The 21,549-nt window shown below is 38.7% G+C and overlaps 1 protein-coding gene across 1 annotated transcript in view; it reads left to right on the top strand.

Annotated features, from left to right (window-relative positions):
* The window catches only part of LOC122800280 (uncharacterized protein K02A2.6-like), a 247,206-nt gene that overhangs the window by 43,169 nt on the left and 182,488 nt on the right, over positions 1–21,549 (top strand). The gene's annotated exons all lie outside the window — the stretch shown is intronic.

The following is a 21,549-nucleotide window of genomic DNA, read 5'->3' as shown; positions in this document are numbered from 1 at the left end:
TAATCAAGTTATAGATCTTCTGACAGGTATTAACTGTGGCGACTTCAGCAGATAGTCAGTTTCAGGAAGGATAAATATTCTGCAAATAATTTCAACGTGAACAACCTAAGGTGCAAATAATTACTGTCATTAATGTTCAACTTAGTATATGTGTCCCAATAACTGGCATTCGTTCTATGCTATGACAATGATATCTTCATTATTAATTCTGTATGTTAGACCTAAAGCATAGCAGTTTACATGAATAAAAGCATATTCTGTATTATGCAGTTCAGAAAATTTTGGCACATCTCTCCTCTACAAAGGAAGGGTGTGATGTCTTGATGTATGCAAACATTGCTGAACTGGAAGAAAGTTCCAGACATTTTCAAAAAACATTGCCAATAGTGTTACAACATAATGCTAATACATTTTACATTACAAGAAGTAACCATTCCATTTTATGAACCTATTAATGCATCATGATTATTACATGCATTGCAATGAATTGTCTGACTGAACTGCAATATATAACAAATACAGAAAATGAGCATTTCTTAAAAGAGTGCTTCAAATATGATTCTGAGATGGTAGCAGTATCACCTTTTTAGAAAACCCATGAACCATTATATGTATACTGCCTTTCCTAATGAGTAAAAATTGAATTCTGCAGTACAAATTAATGTGCGTGTGTGTGTGTGTGTGTGTGTGTGTGTGTGTGTGTGTGTGTGTGTGTGTGTGTGTGTGTGTCTCATGAAAGAGTGAACACCCACATAAGTGAACCTGTAAAGATCAAACACTTTAGAGGGAATGCACATTTGAGCGATCACATAAAAAGGTAGCATTTCTTTTTCCAAATTTTTTGCCACTCTTGCATCCCTACACCTCCTACTAATTATATATGTTAAATCCAACATCACACATCGGGATAAGGACAAATTTCCTTACCCAGCTGTAACGCAATCCCATACAGAGGACTGCCGACAGAAATGCCGTTGCGAAGAATGTTTGCTCACATGAGCATTTGCTTTTTTTCAGCACAAAAAAGCATTTGCTCATTTGAGCTTTTGCTGTTTTGGATTGTAACCATATGTATATTTGTGTGTGTGTGTGTGTGTGTATTTAAGTAGGTATAATTTATACACGTTTAAAAAAAAAAAAAAATATATATATATATATATATATAATATGGATTCACTTCAGAAGCTCGAAATACTGAAATCTCAAATTTCAGTATCTCGTCACCAAGAAGCCGAATCCACATAACAAAGAAAACTGCAAAATTCAAAACCTCGAATAACGGAGGTTTTGAATTTTGCGGTTTTACTACACACACACACACACACACACACACACACACACACACACACCATCCTCCACACAAACACACACAATCTATCTACTAAATGAAAGAAGGGGGGCAAGTCCCCCTGCACCCCCCATGTGGGGGGCTGTGCCACCCCCCACTTAAATATTCTCACTCCGAGGTCGCACTACATGCAAACACAGACAAAACACCACCGCACAAGCTACATTCTCCTCGCACATACACATCACAGCAACAAAACATACTGACACACACCACAGCCCCTACACAAACCCTGTAACACAGACATACACACTTATCTGAATACATGACCACAGCAGAAGTTTAGAAGCGCGAAATTCAAAACCTCCGGTATTCGAGGTTTTGAATTTCACGCTTATAAACTTTCGCTGTTCTGTGGATTCGGCTTCTTGGGTTTGAGCTACTGAAATTCAAGATTTCAGTATTTAGAGCTTCTGAAGGGAACCCATATATATATATATATATATATATATATATATATATGTATGTATGTATTTATATATGTGTATATATATATATATGTGTGTGTGTGTGTATGCATATATATATATATATATATATATATATATATATATATATATATATGTGTGTGTATACATATACATATATGTGTGTGTGTGTGTGTGTGTATATACATATACATGTGTGTGTGTGTGTGTGTGTGTGTGTGTGTGTGTGTGTTTGTGTGTATATATATATATATATATATATATATATATATATATATATATATATATATATATATATATATATATATATATATATATATATATATATCTTAAATAAGTACAGAAATATTACCTAACCCACCCAGACAGCTGATCACTCCTCTGCATGTGCAGGTCATTGTACCTTTGGTGACATTGCTTCTCAGAGTAGGGGATTCCCAACAATAACAGAAGATGATCTCCTGGCTCCAGACAGATGTCAGTTTTTGTTCCATTTGAAACCAGCAGTTGCCCACTTAAGATATATGTCTCCTGAAGCAGGTAGAAGAGGGATCAGATGACTTGGTTTCTATTTAAATCAGCCTGGGGCATGACCCTGGGCATGAATGGATTGCGTTAACATGAAGACTGTGTGCCATTATCCTCAGTCTATGTCAAAAGTATAAGAGTTATGGCATCATCATCATCATCGACAGTCATTCTGCTGTGTCTGGAGCTACTAATACTAAGGTGTGAACTATACTGACTTAGTGTGTGACATCACTGTGTTCAACCCATACACTCATATAGGGTTTATGCCTATTGAAAGGGAGACAGTGGAAAAGTTATGTATAATGACTGATCATTTATCAGGACAGACAATACACCACACACTGTAGTTTTACTTATTTATTTGTTTAATAATGTAAAAGGTAACCTTTTTAGAATGTGATAATCTGGTTGTCTTTTACATGTTTTCAAGGATTTTCACAAGTACACAAATTATTCCCTTTATTATTAAATGGACCAACAAATGTTAAATAAAATAAAAAAAATATGTAATAGGGGTGTCGCACAACAATTTGTGTATGGAAATGTCAGTGAATTCTTTTTTATAAAGTTCTATGACATGATGCATCCTTTGTGTGGCAGGCACAGTGCAGGAGAAATAAGGAAACCTGGAATCACAACAACCTGATAGAATGAGGTCTGACCACAGTCATCTTTATAAATGCATAAATAGTACTTTACATAAGATAGAGCATGCTGCAGTGCAGCTGAGGCATGAATACTGCTTACATGTATGTCTGAGCTAAGCATAACTCACCCAAAGCAAGCCAAATGACAATACACATTACTTTAGAGGGAATATACATCTGCTCTGTGATGCAGTGCACAGAACTCAGCACGAGTGAGCCTCATTTGTATGAGAGCTTTTCAGATTAGCCCTGGCCTACTTCAGCCTGACATTGTAAGCATCATTCGGCTCCTTGTTTCCATGAAAATCCATGAAAAGCACAAACAAACTAAAACCATGTAATAAAAGCAGAGATAATTAGAAAATATTAGGAAAAGGTTAGGTATTATTGTAATTATAGTGTGTTGTTCAACATTAGCCTATATTTATTGGTAAGATGTGACATTTTATATGAATCTTATTACTTATCAAATACTTGGAATGTGTAAGGTGCCATTTCAGTGCTGTCTAATTCTATCAGTTCACTTACTGCTGACAGTGTTCTCTGGCAATGGGTAATGCCCAGGACTGATGTACACAACCTGTTATTTCATACACTATTTATCATATCCTCACAGCAAACAAATACAGCCATGTATGTTACAGTTGCAGCAGAGAAGTATATATATATATATATATATATATATATATATATATATATATATATATGTATGTATACACACACACACACACACACACACACACACACACACACACACACACACACACACACTCATGTGGTACTACCATGAAAACTCAAATCCACACCACTCCAACCTTTAATACCAGTCAAGGAGTACCTTGTCTTTATATGGCGTGAAAACTTTGATGCAGATGGGGATGTTTCTGGAATTATCTGAGGTGATGTGGACACAAATGCTTTCAGATTCTTGCAACAACCATAGTCTGGCAGTATGGAAGGTTAGTGTGTAGCTGATTTCACTACATTAATCTGAGATGTATTTGAAATGACACCTGTGTACGTATCGCCTTTGCATGTTTTTTTCCTCTAGTATGCCATCAGCATCAAAGTCTACAGACAATGTATGCTAAGAATGGTAAAATCATTCCACCTGTTACAGTAGGCTGATGTTTTTTTAACACATTTTTTAAATTATCACATAAGATGTCAAGGCTGTCAGCCAGCCAGCTAGAATTTTTTAAATAATTTTGTGTAATTTGTGAATAGTAGTATGATTTGTATGCTTGCCTTAGAAATGAAAGAAAACTATATGTTTTGTACTGAGCTTCAAGTATTATAACCACAGTGTACCCTGCTGGAAAAGAACATAAATGTGTATAAACTACATACCTATGTAAATGTATGTGTTGATGGTGAAGGCTGAAATATACAGAGCTAACTTACAAACTGTAAGAAAATAAGTAAAGAGTTTTACGATGTATATAAAGTTAGTTTATCTCAGCTAAGAGACAGAATGTCTACAGCTAGAGTTTCTTTCTGTTGTCTTAAGACAGAAATAATTACAAGGTTTTACATGTAAAGTGTTTTTGTATTGCTCTGTGACTTCCTAGCAGCTATATATATATATATCTGAGAGATAAGTATTTTTGACAGAGACATGTTAAATTCTGTTGGTATCTGTTTTGCCTGGGAACTAGATGCAAATGTCAAATGGTGATGTCATCTAGCTAACCCAGCAGTAATGTGTATTATTAATTTAAGAACTATCTCAGAGAGAAAGTGAGTGCATTTTTTATCTTGTCTCTGGACCTGAAAACATCCACTCATCTGTATTTGCCTGGATCTGTAAGTAAGATATTTAGGGCATAGTATCTCTTAGATAAATATAAGAATACAGCAAGATTAGTTTAAATATTTTCTGTATTTATGTGAGACTATCCTGCAATGTTGTTTTAAAGTATTTCCTGTGATTCTGAACTCTGTCACTGTGTTGAGTTAATGAGTATTGTCTTGTGCTTTTATTATTTATTATTAAATATATTTAAACCTTTTAATTGTGGCTGGTTTTGTATAGAGATATTTAAGCTCTTAGCGTACTTGCATATGTATTTGGTGATACTGTACAGGTCACTCTGGAATAGCCTTAAAAGTTCTGGTCGCACTTACCATTTGGATAACAGTAACATTGCACAGTAGAACTGGTCACCCCTTGGGAAGGGTCTTAAGTAGCTGATAAGTAAATATTGGTTGGTGGCAGTGATTACTACCTTTTAGTTCATAGGCTCATAGGTTCATAGGTTCATACTAGGCTATCTGCCCTAGGGCATTTATAAGCCTAGCCAGAGTGTGTTTGGCTTTCGCCACCCATTTTAAATTAATTTTGCTATGCCTTTTTTTGAGGTTAGTATACTGTGCCTCTGTCTAACAGTGACACAGAAGTGATAGCTGGGGTAAACCTACGATCTCCCATCCACTCATCAAGATTCCTCTTGAAGAGAGTCAATGTGGGACTCTGCCTAACCTGGACTGGGATTTTATTCCAGAGTGAAGGGAGCCTCTGGGTTATGAATCTGTCCCTCCAGCATGTCCTATTTATTTCAGTGCTGAGGTTCAAGTCTCTTGATGGGATTTGGATTTTCTGAGGTGCAGCATGTCCATTAATTCTGGGTTGGACATGGCTTTATACGTCAGGCACAGATCACCTCTGAGAAGGCGGTATGCCACTGAGTAGAGCTGGAGTTTCTTTAACCGGGCAGCATATGGCATCTGTTTGAGCCCTTTGATCCTCTTGGTGAGGTACTTTTGGGGTCTTTCCAGTTGCTGCAGGTGTCTGGTAAGGTACATCCCAAAAGGAGCATTGTACTCAATTATGGGCCTGATGAGGGATGAGTAAAGAGGTACGATGACCTCCCCTGATCTAGATGTGAATCCCTTCATGATTAGGTGGGCTATATAAAATGTTTTTCTAACCACTTTGGCCACGTGATTGTCAAATGAGAGATTGCTATCAACTTGGGTCCCCAGGTCTCTAATGACTTCTTCTGTACTTAATGGATTACCACCTATGTGGTAATTTGTTTTTGCCAAAGGGGATGACTATACCCTTTTTGGCGTTTAGCTTGAGGCCATGGCTCTGGCACCAGTTGTCTGTTTCTATGAGGCCCTTTTGGAGGATGCTTGTGTCGGCTGGAGAGTTGATTATGGCGCCCAGTTTGCAGTCATCTGCGAACTTGGTCAGCCACAGTCCTTCGGTGTTGGCCTGTACAGCCGAGAAATATATACCGAACAAGAGAGGTCCCAGGACTGAGCCTTGTGGGACGCCACTTGTAACTGGTTTGGAGTCTGACATGGCTCCAGCAATTCTAACCATGTGGGTTCTGTCCTTGAGCCAGTTTGCAACCCATCTAGTGACATAGGGGTTTATATTTAAGCTGGTGAGCTTATCTATAATGCCCAAGTGTGGTATTGTATCGGTCCAGGTAGGCTGTGTTGACCACCTTCCCCACGTCAATGGCCTTGGTGACTGTTTCAAAGAAATCGACCAGGTTTAAGAGGCAGGATCTGCCCTTAACAAAGCCAAACTGGGTAGGATCCAATGTCTGTAGGTCCCCAATATCTTTATTTATGAGGTCCATGATGATCCTTTCCATAGCTTTGCAGACCAAGCTAGTCAGGCTTATTAGTTTCCAGGATCCGTTGAGGCACCACCTTTGTGGAGAGGGACCACTGTTGCTGTACACCACTCTTTGGGTACATATCCTGTAGTAAAGCTAAGATTGAACAGTAGTTTTATGTTTGGGTTTAGCTCTTCTTGGAGTTCATGTAGGATGCAGCCCAGGACACCATCTGGTCCCATTGATGCTGTGTTTTTTGCTTTGGAGAGGGCGGCTCTTACCTGAGCATCTGAGATAGCACTCTGTTGGGATAGATATTTGCCCTTTTGGTGGGGAGAGGGGGGAGAAGTTTGCACTGAACCTGTCAGCTAGGCTGTTGGCAATGTCTGTGCGCTCGGTGTATTTTTTGTCATTTTGGACTAATTCTGAGCATATCTGGGAATTCCCACCCAGGTTCCTAACATAACTAAAGAAAGCCTTGTGATTATCCTTAGTGTCCTGTGCAATTTTTCTCTCGAAGCTGGCCTTAGACGATATTATGAGTGCCCGTAGTTTTTTGCTAATACTGATCAGAGATGCCTTCCCTTTTTGGGATTTTGCTCTATCATGTAGTAGCTCCCTCCTTCTATTGTATAGTTTGTTTATGGCTGGGGTCCACCAGACAGGACATCTGCCTTTGGAGGATTGGGGCTTGGTTTTATTTGGGATTGCATGATCCATGCATTCCTGAAGGTGTTCATAGAATGCGTTTATAAAGGATTCTGCGGTCTGGGGGGCTTTGAAGGATTTCACCTCAGTTTTGAGGCGTGTGAAATTTGCTTTAGAGAAGTTTTTCACTGTGGTTTTCTGGGCAGGGGGTGGGGTCGGGATGTGAATATCCATTGAGATTAGTTTATGGTCTGATCTTACCAGTGAGGGATACACTTCTGGTCTGGAGCATAGTGTCCCCATGTTGGTGATGATCAGGTCCAGTATGTTTTCCCCTCTTGTGTGAGTGGTAACAAGTTGTTCCATAGCATTTGAGTTTATAAATTCTAGGAACCTTTGGTGTTGGAGCTAGAGTAATGCTCCCAGTCTATGTTTGGGTAGTTGAAGTCGCCCAATATAATGGTGTTTGGAGAGACATTCATATTTTCCAGTATTCTCAGGAAGGCCAAGTGGGGATCCTGTGTTTGGGAGGGTGGTCTGTAGCAGGCTATAAACTGGAAGGCAGTTTTACCCACAGTTAGTTGCACATGGATATTCTCTGTGCTTCGTGCTGTGCCACCAACCTGGAGGTGTGGGTATCTTTGACGAATATTGATACTCCCCCTCCTTTTGTGGTTCGGTCCAAGTTTTAAAGGATGGTATGAGGTATAACCTGGTAGTGCTGGGGTGCTCTCGGGAGCCTTGAACCAGGTTTCTGTTACTGCACAGATATCAATGTTCTCCATGCTAAGGAGAGTTTTGAGTGCATGCATCTTGAGGTTTAGACTTCTGGCATTGAGTAGCATTACTCTTAGTTTCTTATCCCTTGTGATACCTATGGAGGTGGGTTTGTCTTTTGAGCCTTGCCTAAAAAAGGCACTATGGGGGTAGCAAGAGCCTTTGCCAATATCCGAAAGCCCAGGGGTGACAGGTGCAAGCCGTCCCTAGCGAAGCATTGTGGCTTGTCGAGCATGTCATCCCAGGCTGACAGGCATTGAACCCCTTTGAATGACACCAACACTTAAGCCAATTGTTGAAATTGATCATCTTGTCTTCATATTGTGGCATCATTCTTGGGGAGGGTAAGATGCTACTCAAGGTCACGGTCATACCGGCCTGGGCTACATGCTCAGAGAGCTCCTCTATGTCTCTTTTCATGTAGTCCAGGGAGGTACGTCTCAGGTCATTCACACCAGCATGGACAATGACTGAGTCATATTTGTACTTGCCTTGGAGTGACCTGAGTGCTTGTGTTATGTGGCGGATCCTAGCGCCCAACAGGCAGCTCACCATGATCTTCTCCTTATTCAGCCTGGTGAGCGGGATGTCAGTGTGCCTGACGATAGAGTCACCTATTACAAGTGTATCAGGTGTGTTGTTTAGCCTTAAGGGCTGTGACTGTTCGGCACACTGGCTTTGTGAGTTAGCTTGGGTGTCTGCTTTGGGTCTCTCTGCTTAGGCAGATTTTATTTAGAGCCTAGTATGTTTTGTGTGTTTATGTGTTTGGTTTGTGTAGGTCTATGTGAGACTGGAATTGTAGTGAGTGCCCGACTGGTTATGCCAGTACTGAGTTGAGAGAGCTTAGCCAGTTTGGCTATATAGTTGCATCTCTCATTGTTGGGAGGAGGAGAGGGTTGTCTGTGTACATGAGGCAGTTGTAACATTGCCTCAAGATTCCCAGATTCACCTGCTGGACCGGAGAGAAGATTGACAACTGACCTTTGGACATGCTAGAATAGTATTAATTCCTTTATAATTGAAAAAAAGTGCCAAGGGGGACGCAAGGTACTCAAGGGGAGTTTGTGAGGGTGTAGTGCTTTTAATTTTTAGAGCTGACTTATATAATTGCTTTAGTGAGCAAGTGCCAGGTAACTTAAATGCAGTGTGTTACAGGTAACTTAAATGCAAAAATGACAAACAGTAACTTTCTTTCAAGTGAAACAAGGAAATAAGTACAGTAAGCAATGCAGATATCACTAGGGATCCACAGAAGTGCTAAAAGGTGGAATTAGCGTTTCAGGAAAATAAACAAACAACAAGCATACAAATAAAGCTAGATTCAGCAGGCCTGGATCTAGTCTATGCTACAGCAAACAAGGTGTACCAATTTCAGTAAGAAACAGAATATGCAGGCACTATAAGCCTTTAACCAGAAATTCCCTGCTCAGAAGGGCAGAGTCCAGCCTCTCCTCCCACAAGAGTGCAGACCGCAATCCTTATTAACGTAAAATAACTGGCCTGAAGCCCAAGTGCTTAAACCAGAACTGATACACTTTTAGAATAACAGACACCGAGCTCTCAATCAGCAGTTCCTAACTTAGAAGGATGTAAGCTACCTGTCCTGCCACCACAGTGCAGGCCACAAACCTTCCTAATGTAAAACAACTGGTGTGAAGCTTAAGTGCTTAATCCAAAAGACTTAGAAATGATAGCTACACTTTAATCAAGTTACTACCAGCAGTAATAAATACAACTGAATACTTTAAAGAATGCCTGGATTAGTGCTCAAGTTATACAAGCAAAGCTAGATTCAGCAGGCCTGGATCTAGTCTATGCTACAGCAAACGAGGTGTACCAATTCCAGTAAGAAGCAGTTCAAATATGCAGGCACTATAAGCTTTAACCAGAAGTTCCCAGCTCAGAAGGACAGAGTCCAGCCTCTCCTCCCACAAGAGTGCAGAACACGAACCCTCTTAATGTAAAATAACTGGCCTCAAGCCCAAGTGCTTAAACCAGAATTAATACACTTTTAGAATAACAGACACTGAGCCCTCAATCAGCAGTTCCCAACTTAGAAGGATGTAAGCTACCTGTTCTGCCACTACAGTGCAGACCACAAACCTTCCTAATGTAAAACTGGTCTGAAGCCCAGGTGCTTAAACTAAAAGGCTTACAATGAGTTACACCAAGCAGTAATAAATACAACTGAGTACTTTTAAGATGACGCAAAAGCAAAATAAAGTAAGAAAACACAAATACAGTAAAAGCAGATAAATTTTTTTGGAAAGAGAGAAAGGAGTAGCAGAAACTAAGCTGATTGGCCTTCTCAAATGCTCTCCCTGTACTGGGTAGAATGAGGTAATGACACTAGACTGGGAGGAGGGTCCCAGATCAAATTTACACTAGGGCGGCAACTGCAAAGCCACCAACTATAAAAACACTATACCAACAGGGAGTGAGGGTGGGAAACAAACTGCAGAAATGTTACTCACAGCTGAAAAGCAGCAGTGAGCCTTTAAATGAAAGTTTTAAACAGCTAAAGGAGCCACTAGAAAAAAAGAGTTTAACTGCAACAAGTTATCATAAACAAACAACCCAAGAGATGCTTAATAAGAGTGGACAATTTCCAGTTAATACCTCACACACAGTGAAACTAGCTAGACAAAATACACAGTACACAAAGTGCTATAAACAACAAAGAAATAAAGAACAAAATAAACAAAAAACAGGATACTTAATGTTATATATTGTAGCTCCAAGTTTGCTGAGTGTCCTTCCTTCGATCTGGGCAGAAGGGGGCATAGCTAGTGAACCTGTGCCATCCTTCCTCAGGAGTGTCTATGTGTTTGTGTATAAATCAAATCTCAAAGTATGTGTGTGTCAGCTACTTGGGCAGGGACACGAAGCACTGGTGGGACAGAGAGGGTGCTGGAGGTTTTGGCTTGACCACTTGGCTGAGATTTTAACCCTATAGCTGTGCCAGTGGGGAGTCTTATTGGGGATCTGGAGAAAGAGGGAGAAACCAGCCCCAGACTGACTGTAATCTCTGTGTGCTCTTAAGGGAAAATTGTACTTTACTGTTTGTGTACTTGTCATCCTCCCAATGTGCACGTCCCTCACTCGTGTTAGTGGTGAGGATTAAGGCTCCTTGATTACTGGGCCAGTGCAGGGGCATCACATAAGACATAGGATGATAGTGGAAGATAATCTTAAATTCAACCTGCATATACAAAATTGTGTAAGAAAACCTCATCAAAATTACTGATGCTTTAAAGAACCAAATTCTTTCTTATTGACACAACTAAAGTTATACTTGCCACTACTTATCTCCTCCACACAGTTCTTTATGGTGCTCCCATCCTTAATAACCTTCAGGCATCACAAAAATCAAAACTTGAGCAATGCCGTAACAAAGTTGCTATATTTTCAACAAATACCTCTTTCAGAACCCACCACTATATAGCAATAAAAATCCTAAATTGGTTAGAACTTCCCCATCAGCTAACATATACACAGCTTCTTACCACCTATGAAATTATCCAGAATCCATCTGCTTGTCTGGCACTAAATAACATTCTGCACAACTATATTCCTAGTTGGTTATTATGATTTATTGATTAAAAACTCCTGTCTGTCCATAAACCTATAAATTCTGCTGGGTATTGTCTGGAACTCCTTATATCTATCCATCAGGTCAGTACCCTCCTTCCTGTCCTTTAAAACCATTCTGAAAGACTTCCCAGCCAAAATCTGGTTCTGGTCTTGCTGAACACCAGGGTAAACTATGTCATCTCCTTATTGTCCCTTCTTTACCCACTTACTTACTTCTATCAATTTCTCTCCCCCCCAGCTTTCTCTCTAAATATACCATAAGCCTACTTTTCTCTCCCTTCGTATTGCAATTCCAGTTTGTATTATACTAACTTACATTGAATTTCTCTGTAAACTGACTAAAATTTCTCTAACTATTAAATCATTGTCATATATCTTGTATATACTCATAACCAATGTTTTCATATTATGTCTAATTTGGTATAATTATTTAAACTGTATTTGTTTTATTTTGTTTTGTTTTTCTTTTTGTATTATTATTTTTTTCAATAATTTTTATTTATTCTTTTCATTGATCTAAAATAGCATACATAGTAGAACAGGTAGAGGTAAGACCTCTTCACAGTAAGCAGTTGTTTTACATTGATGGTAGTACAAACAGAAATAAAACAATCAACCAATACTATTTACATTATATACATAGATGCTTTCAATATTCGAGAGAAAAATTGATACATTTCAGTGAGAGTTGTGATTGCGAATATACCTTAGAAAAAAGAGGAAGAGGAAAAAGAAGAAAATTTCTTGGGCTATGAATAAAGTTTAATAAGGGATCTCTTATTTGTATTTAAGTCTGATACATTGTCATGAGCTAGGCCAGAATAATTCTGAAGATTTGTTCCCATAATTTCCTGTGTTTGATGTTTTTATTCCCCTTAACGATTAAGATTGTATGGGCTAAAAGATGTTTGGTCGCCATTAATTTGAAATTCTCCCAGGATATGTTATTTAGGTTAAGCCAATTGGCTGCTATATAGAGTTCAGTAAGAGAAAAATATTGATCATAGTAATTGCTTGAGTTTTAGAGATGTTGTTTGGTAGAATATGTAGAAGAGTAAATTCCCAGGTGAGTGTGGATGTTTGATAGCCCATTTTTTGTAACTGGAATTTAAGGGAGTTCCAAAGTTTAAATACACATTTACAGCGCCAGAATAAATGTAGCATATCAGCTGTTTGGATTTTATAATGAGGACAAAGAGGGGATTTCGTAGAGTTAAATTTATGTAAGATAGCGGGTGTGAAATATGTGTTGTTATAGATCATCAGTTGGGTAAATGCCAATTTCTTAAGGAGTAATGATCTATTTGTTAAGTTGATAGCTTGGTTTAGTTGAAAGGTATTGATGGATGGATTGTTCTTTCTCCAATAATCCGAGATAAGCAGATCTTTTTCCAATTTAATGTATTTGATTAATTTGTATGTATTGGTGATATATTTTTTAGTTGAGAGGATGGTTTTCCATAAAGAGTTACAGGTTGTTATATCATTGTTGTTTATATTGCAGTTTTGTAAATAGCTGGTACATAATTCTTTAATTTGCCTTAAAATCACTATATAGGATTTGGGGAGGTTCAAATGGTTCCTTATTTCTTGTATAGAGTCATTACTGTGTGGGTATATATCTTGGATGGTTATATTAATTAATTTAGGAAATGGATTCAGGTTTAGAGACTGATTGTTAATTTTAAGGTTGGGATTTTTGTGTAAGGGTTGTAGCATCATCATAACTTTTTAATGACTGTGAAATTATTATTCTTAAAATGTTTTGTAATACTTTGGAGCTTTTCTCCCAGGCCTCTGCTGAAAATGGGTTCCTACCCAGTCAGACTATCCTGATAATCAAATATAAGTAAATAAATAGATACACATTAATGTAAAAGAAAACAAACCATATTGACATGTTTCCATTAATATACATTATATATCATATACGCTTTCTTTCTTTATAACTATCATCAGTCTGACTTTACATAAATTGCTGAATTCCTGCTTTCCCTTGAACCTCACTTATCCCCCTGAACATTATTCAACATGTATTGTTTCCAAAAATTCCATTTATTTCTATGTAATTTGCTCCTTCCCTTTTCTAAACAATCCTCTTCCAGTCTTTTTATCCCTTTTACAATATTCAATATTTCAAATACAGTTGGTTGAGATTTTGATTTCCATTTTCTAGTATGTTTTAACAGCCAACAGAATTAAACTTAATAAGACCTTAGTATGTTTTGGCAATTCAAATTTTGTGTCCCAGTTCAAAAGAATCATTTTTGTAGTTACAGCCATTTGCTCACCCAATAGTTTTGACAGAGTACTCTGTAGGGAATTTTTAGAATCTACCAACTCATTACACTACCAAAACATTTGTTCCTAGTTACCTCTTTCTTTTCCATCACACCTACCTGAGAAAAAATTCTTTGAAGTCTACTCAAGGTATAAAAATGACCATGGAAACACTTGCAAGCAAAAATCTTAAATTTTCTGGACTTTGTTGCACACTTAGGAGCCATACATAATGTCCTGCCATTGTTCCCTTGTAAATTGCTTTTCCAGTCTCTTTTCCCAGTCTTTAACACTGCAAGCTGATGTTAACAGCAGAATGGCTGTTGATGATACTAGAACTCTCATACTCAAGACTCATGGTCTCAGAATGTACTGGCAGGGTCCCCTGCACAACAGCAGCTGGATAACTTACTAGGCAGTGACACAGGTTTCACACTCAGTAGGATGAGAAAGTGGCATTACAGCACAGTGGGATACCACACAGCTTAACACCTGCTTCTTATGCACTGCCTTATTCCATTGGTGAAGAGACTACCCTTTCAGAGGTAGCACTACCCACTGTCATACCTGTACACAGAGGTGATAAGTGGAGTCATATCTCACAGAAAGCCACAGAGCCATGCAAGGCTTTGTTGCCCAGCACTAGATGTACCATGATATAGTTCAAGCCTCTGCTACTGTCACTGAACATTAGGTAGAGATAGAGTATTGCAGGGTGTATGCTAGGAATGTCACAAATGCATGGGGGTTATGGAGGCCAAGGAAAATACTATGATGATTCTCATACAGACTATGGTTGCACCCAGTGTATCTGTCAGCATCAGTGAGCACCTACTCATAAAGACTTGCTAGACACAAACTGGGGACACTGGAGGATGTTTCCAAGGAACTGCCTATATGCACGGTGGATCAGTAGGTTAGACACAATGTACAGCACAAAGAAGTGTTGCAGGCATTCATCTGATTTCACCCATAAAGAAGGCAGCCAGGCATCATCAGACATCTGTAAGACATGGTAGGACCTCTCAGTCAAGGTCTAGGTCCTGCAGTACAGTTAGGTCAAGGTCAAGATGCTGCCCTACAGCCAGTAAATCCCATCAGTGTAATAACAGCATTAAGCTGACATGCTAGCTGTTGCTCTATGGGACCATTATCCTCACTATCCTTAGGGGGCAATGTGCATGACACCTTCCAAATATAACATTACATTTTCAACAGAAGTAACAGGGGAACAGTACTCCCCAGCAGTCACTTCCAGGACATGGTTAGTACTGCAGTTCTTCCTTGTATCTGAAAAAGAGTAAAGAGACAAAATCATAGGAAAAGAAATTCAGTGCAAGTAACTTTCGTCCAGTAACATTTGTTGTAATCTTCTCTGGACATTGCAGTGAAAAATCTCAGTATAGCCCTAAACATGCTTTATAACACCTGTTTTTCCACTGTTAAATCAAAGCCTAACAATATAACTAGCACCCTGAACAAATAATGACTGCTATAAAATAAATATTTTTTTCTTGATTTGTAGAAAATGACTGTTGTACAGTATAAGTGGACCATGTGCCATTCAGCATAGCTCACAGGTAACACTGCATGCATTAAGTATTATCCGTGTGAATTTTTGACACTTTCACTAAGTGAATGTCCTGGCCTATAGTTATGAACTGGATGTTACATCTTTGCCTGTGTAGCTGAATGCCATGAATGCACCTACCACTGGAGTTGCCATCTACTGTCATTTGGTGGCCTCAGTCACTAATGTTACTGGTGGAAGGAGATGCATTGTCACTATCTGTGACTGGCTGTGGTAGTTGTGCACCAGACCAATGCATAATCACGCTATGCAGACTGCAACAGTCCATTAAAATTGTGCATACATTTAGAGGTCATACTGAATGGTACCCCCAGACTTATCCAGGATACCCCCAGACTTATCCAGGCAATGGAAAGAGGCTTTGAGTAGGCAAAACACCTGCTCAATGACCATTCATGTCTGGGACAAGGTGTTGCTAATGCAGTCCTCAGCTGCTCCCAGATGTCATTAGCCAAGGTTCAAGTAGGTTGCCTGTGTCACTTGGAAAACAAAACAGGTTGGGAACACATAATAAAAAAGGGGGTGGTTACTCAGTAATACCTATAGCCCTCCATAGCTAAAGAAATTTCTACTTTTTTAACAGTATTACTAGTTTGCACTTACTGACTAGGTGATCATGAGGAATCCTACTGTGCATGAAGAAGCAGTACAACTCCAATTAGCTTGTGTGCCAAATATGGGAATTGTCGGCATTGCTGAGATAACGGCCAAAGCAGTTGGTGTTGCACCCTCTTGCATCACACACTACCTAACAGTTGATGGAATGCTAGCCCTTATGTTTGTAGTACAACTCCCCAGTGGTGCAGATGAGCTGTAATTGCAACATGGGTACAATCAATCACACAAAGCACCTCAGGAAAGTGTGTCATTCTATAGAAGGCAGGCATGGTATTGGCTCAGTCCTGAGGTGACACTGGGAAATAGATGTACTGATTGACATGTACATGAATATGTTGAGGAACTGATAAAGTATCCTCGAGGCAGAAGCCTATCAGACACCCAATGTGTCCATAGTTTGTCTCTGGAAGGTCCCTGTGGCAAGTATAGCGAGGGCTATCCATGGCTATAGGAAAGCCACACCCCAGTCCTTGTTTGTGGGCCATACAAACTCACTGAAGCCTGTGTCCCTCTCCACTTTAATCTTGTCCAAAAATTCCTGAGTGACAGTGTTCAGATGGGTTAGGCTTTTCCTTCTCAGCTGGCAAGCACTGCTGAGTGCATTTGGTTTTCACATGACTGAGACAAGCACCTCAAAATGGGAGACAGATAAACTGACAATAAACACAAGCATATTTGTGATTACAGAATGGATGGAAAATGTACAGCTTAGCTTTTTATAAGCATTATGCACACAGTGCAGATAATTATCAAAACACAACTATAAATCACAGACAGGCAGGAAGAGCTGCTAATTAACATAAGATAAAGATTTTTCACATATTCCTCATTTATATCTCATCATGCTGTTTCCTCTTGACTGGTTCAAACAGCTGCTTCTAAGAGCAGCTGATATCTCTGAATCATGCCTGAGCATACCTCTTAACCTCTTAGCACCAGAAATCTGGACAAATCCTAAAATAATGGGGACAAAGGCCCAAAATTATGAAGAACACACCAAAAATATGAAGCAAAAATCTGGACATTCTATGAAAATCTAGACAGTTGAGCGCCAGTACAAATTCCTGATATGCATAAGAACAATGGCTAAGTATACTGCCCTTATCTAAGGATAGTTTCTATAGTTACTCACAGATGCAGTCTGACTTACATTTTGACTAAAATCAGCTACATTATACAGTTGCTGCCATAAATATGGTAATGAAACAATTCCTTGGGAGCTCTCAGAAGGTAAGCATGGAATTCCATTCTGATACAGGCAGCTGGTGCAAATAGTTAAGGCTATAAATAAGGGCTAAAGATGGGCGGCACAGTGGTGCAGTGGTTAACGTTATCACCTCACAGCAAGAGGTTCTCCAGTTCGATTCTCGGCTGGGGTGCCTTCTGTGTGGAATTTGCATGTTCTCCCTGTGTTCGTGTGGGTTTCCTCCGGGTACTCCGGTTTCCTCCCACATTCCAAAGACATGCATCTGGAGCATTTCTCACCGGGCCTCCGCTGAAAACAGGCTCTGTGGAACCTAGTCGGACTTTCCCGGTCAACAAATGATAAATAAAATAAAATAAATAAAATAAAATAAACTGAGCTGCTTCTTGTGGTTCAGGGTCTGAGTCCTTCAGGTTCCATTAATCTAATTTTTGGCTCAGAGCATGTCACTTCATGTAACGGTGCTTCAGGCTGATTTTTAAACAGGATCAGTGCCAGTTAACAAGTATGAAAAATAAAAATCCTGACTTCCATGCAGTTTTGAAAAGCTTTTAATAGCCTAAGGAATATCTGTGGTAAACAGGACCAGAATTTCCATGCAGACTGTGAGATGTCCATTGAGAACTTCACCTCTGGCTACAAAAATGTATGTTTTTTTCTTCTTTGTACAAACCCTAGCCTCCTTATCTGTCTCCAGCATTGAGAGAGTCTGCTTAACTCCATTACAATGGGCCATTTTCAGTAAGTTCATGTACCTAATTACTAAATATTGATTATTTTGATACTTTTGCCCTTATCTATAGAGGATTGTAGCTCTGGAATGGTTATTATATCTTCATTAAGTGCTTTGAAAATTATAATGGGAGTCTTACCTATAATATCAGATTGTAGTCCAAGCTTCAAAGTAGTGGAAGTACCAAACTTTTCATTTTACATGTTTTTCCCTTTTTCTTTTTTTTTTTTACATTTTTGTACAATAACATTTAAAAAAGGTTACTCTCCTCATTGTCATACCCCTGGTGGTAGACTGCCAGCTTATCAGGTTTCACCAGTGAAAAGTCTACTGTGAGAGAATATATATGTGTGGATCTATGTCAGTTGATTGTTTTCAGAAACTCGAAATTCATTTCTTTGTGACAATATGATAGAATCTCCAAAAACTCGAGGAAAAAAACCCCCCACAAAAATCTACCTTTTTTATGTTTTTGCAGGAGAGCAAGACCCCTGCACCCTTCACCCCCTACTCGATCAACTGATAGTATCCATGTATATACATATAGATAGATAGATAGATAGATAGATAGATAGATAGATAGATAGATAGATGGTAGATTGATGCTAAAAACATTGAATGCAAAAAGTTGGAAAAAAAACATCATCAGCCTGACTTCGTTCAGAAGCATGACCTACTGTTTTCTGCAGGGTGGTAAGCCTCCCATCGCCCCCATACCCAGTGATATCTATATATGCATATACATACACACACACACATATATCTATATATATATATATATATATATATATATATATATATATATATATATATATGTACACACACACAGACACACACACACACACACACACACACACACACACACACACACACACACACACACACCTATAAACTGCAGGGAGGGGACAAAGTCCCTGAGGTTTATAGGTGTGCCCTTTTGCATTCAGTGTTTTTAGCATCAATCTACTGAAGATCCATCCATCTATCTATCTATCTATGTATCTTATCTATCTATCTATCTATCTATCTATCTATCTATCTATCTATCTATCTATCTATCTATCTATCTATCTATCTATCTGTATAAGGCGGTAAAAACACCAACATCTCAAATTTTCGCCCCATGGCGATACTCTCCCCAATCTCCAGACTCCTACAAAAATGTGTTCATCTCCAACTCATGGCTTTCCTTACTCAAAACCATCTCCTCACCCCAACCTAACATGGATTCCAACCTGGGCACAGCTCTGCAACAATTTTCCTCTCATTCCTAGACACAGTCAACTGTGCACGAGATTCCGGGGAAGTAGTATCCACAGCGCTTCTGGATCTCTCCAAGGCATTTAATACTGTTTCCCATACCCATCTACTGAGGCATCTTCCAAACCTAAATCTCAATACCATCTCCTGGTTCTCAAGCTGCTTGTCTGACAGATATCAGACTGTAAAATGGAGAAAAAGTGCATCTCCTTTTCTCCATAACCCCACTGGTGTACCTCAAGGATCTATTCTTGTTCCAGTGTTGTTCAATATCTTTAGCAATACATTTCACTCTGCTATACCCGATGCCAAAGTAATCCAATATGCAGATGACTCAACTTTAGTCTGTTCTGCCACTAATCTCCCTGATATCTAAAAAAGACCCAGCCTGCCTTCTCAACCACTGAGGCCTGGATGTTCCAAAACCACCTCTCCCTAAATGCAAACAAATCCAAAATATTAATCTTCCCACCATCAAAATCCTTCCTTTTTGAGAAAACCACTTTCCAAGTTCTAAGCCAAAACAACTCTCCTATTGAAATTGTACCCCATGCCAAACTGCTAGGTGTAACTATAGATGAGCACCTAAAATTTGACTACCATATTCTTCAAAACATAAAGAAAACCCATCATAAAGGAACAATCGCTTCCTCTCACACCAAACCAGACATACTCTTGCCTCTATTAACCTTCTTCCCTTCCTAATGTATGGCGCACCCCTATTAACCAACCTATCTGCATCCATCACTTCTAAATTAGAAAACTGCTATAACAAAATTTCCAAATTTGCCACTAACTCCAAAAACTCCTCCCATCACTGTATTGCCCTTCGCTCTCTAAATTGGCTAGAACTACCAGACTATCTGGAGTACCTCCAAGTCATCACAGCCCATAGACTACACTTAAACCCCACCAAATGCCCTGCCCTTACAAACATCCTTCTCCCTTACATCCCTAACAGAACTCTTAGGTTGGCTCACCAAAACGTACTTACTGTCCATAAACCTAATTGTCCATCAGGACAACTACTCCTCTCTTTTTCCCTAGCCAAAAATGGAATTCTCTTCCTCCTACCCTAAGAACAACGGAGAACGTGGAAAATTTAAAAACTCAGCTTCATTCCTACCTCTCCTCTATCTGGAAATGTGCCTGCATTCTTCCAACCTAGCTCATCCCTCCCTTCTAACACTTCTAAATCTAAACTTCATTCCATTTACTTTTTACTAACCTTCTCTACAAAAGGAATAATAACACTCACTAATAATCTACCTTTAAAATAAAAAGTAGCCCAAAAACAAATAAACAAGAATGATGGCAGAAGGAACTAAACGCAAAAGGCACTGGAATCCACACAAATAGCGTATAAGACCTTTAATCACCGCTTTCATCAACTGACTTCCTCAGAATACATCCATTGAAAAGAACACACCCTTAAATACACATTAAAACTAATTAATAACAGTCAATTATCAATTAAAAATACATTAAGTACTAAACAAAATTATTTTAAAAAGAAAGACAAGTCATGATGTTTGTCAATACATAACTTGCGATATTTTAAAAAACATTTTACATTTATTGTTTCATTCAGCCCTGGCGGTTTATCTGCACTTAATTTGATCTGCCATAATGTCTCCCTTTGTTCCAGATAGTTTTTTGATAGTGTTTTGGGTGACTATTTCATAGTAAGATTTTTCGAAAACAAACATTTACCAATGGCTATTTACTCTATCAAAGTAGTCACCCAAAACATGTTATTAAAAACATACCCAGAGGCCAATTCATCAGGGCTAGTCGGATGACTAGTAAAAATGATGATTTAATACAGGAATTTGTTTTTATTGCTTCTCTTTTTGTGAACAGGGGATATGATGAGAATTTAGTGGTAGATAGCGGAAATTAAAATTTTGACAAACATTTAACATACTATCCAGCTATTTTAAACAAATCAGATACAGTTATGGTTAATCATAAGTCAAAGTCAAGTACTGTTGATGCTGGATTAGTATGTTCTTTGGCAATGAATACTGATACTAGTCGCATTAAATTAGTCTTAGAAAAGAATTGGAGAATTATCCAAGGAAATCAAGACATAGCTGAAGTGGTTGGTAAAAAACCAAATTTTATTTTTCGTAATAATTACAATATTAAAAAACTGCTTGAATGTGATAATGTCTCCACTAATAATGTTAACATCGCTAAAAAAGGTATGTTCTGTTGTTATAATTGTAAAATTTGTAGATATATATCGACAGGTTCATTTATTTCTGTCATTACTGCAGATAAAATTTTGGAGGTTCCAGGATATATTACCT

This window comes from Protopterus annectens, chromosome 4.part0 (assembly GCF_019279795.1).
Source record: "Protopterus annectens isolate FY-2018-M chromosome 4.part0, PAN1.0, whole genome shotgun sequence".
NCBI lineage: Eukaryota > Metazoa > Chordata > Ceratodontiformes > Protopteridae > Protopterus > Protopterus annectens.
The sequence above is the reverse complement of the archived record's forward strand: the minus strand, read 5'-3'. Positions and strand labels throughout refer to the sequence as shown.